We start from the raw sequence: 1,050 nt of genomic DNA, 5'->3' as shown, positions 1-1,050 counted from the left end.
GTCGAAAGATCAAATGTGGGAGATCATGACTTGCTGTGTCATCTTGCACAACATGATCATCGAGAGCGAGCAAGAAGACCCAGTGTTTGACACTGAATCATACTACAGGCAGGGTCCTCTAGCCGAAGTTGATCACCAGCTACCGGCAACTTGGACTGCCTATCTCAGTATGCGTCAAGAGATCCGAGACCCACAGGTGCATCATCAACTGCAGAAAGATCTGATTGAGCACCTATGGAGGCTCAAGGGGGACGCCGCGTGATGAAATACGATTTTTTATTTGTTGAACTATATAATTTGTATTAAACTATTTGTTGTTGTACTATTTTGTTGAAGTATTTGATTTTTCTGCGATGAAATATGTGATAAGGAATAATTATGTTGATAATTGAACGCCGAGACAGGGCGAAACCACGTCGAATATGGGCCTATTCTCGCCCATATGGGCCGTTTATTCGCCGAAATTGGGCTGCAAAGTGGGCCAATTTCGGCGCCTGGGGGCGAGCTGGGGGCGGCGACTGGGCGAAAAACCGCCCCCAGCGCCGAGTGTCTCGCCGGCTCGCCCCCAGGGGGGTGATTTTTGTGCGTCCTGGGGGGGCCAACGGCTGGAGATGCCCTAAGGTTGGTATGAGATGGCAGGGTGTAAACCCGGGCATGGGCAGCCCGGCCCGAGCCCGACCCGAAAAACCCGGGTCGGGCCGGACAGGGCTTAACACTCGGGCCAGGCTTGGGCTTTGTTTTGCAGCCCGAAAGGTAGTTCGGACCGGGCTCGGGCTTCTCTTTTTCTATTTTTTGGGCCGAGCTTTCGGGCTTCAGGCCGGGCTTGCACGTACACGTACCAAAAAACAGCGTTCAGGCCGGGCTTTCGGGCTTCGGGCTTGATTTCGGGCCGGGCTCGGGCTTGAAATCAGGGAGTATTTCAGGCTTCGGGCCGGGCTCGGGCTTGAGAAATGAAGGTCGGGCTTTACAAGCCCGGCCCGAAACCCGGCCCGGCCCGACGTTTGCCCAGGTTTAGCAAGGTGGGTCGTCTTCTTTTACCTGCCAATGACC

Source organism: Triticum aestivum, chromosome 4A (assembly GCF_018294505.1).
Source record: "Triticum aestivum cultivar Chinese Spring chromosome 4A, IWGSC CS RefSeq v2.1, whole genome shotgun sequence".
Taxonomy (NCBI): domain Eukaryota; kingdom Viridiplantae; phylum Streptophyta; class Magnoliopsida; order Poales; family Poaceae; genus Triticum; species Triticum aestivum.
This window is presented reverse-complemented; position numbering follows the sequence as displayed.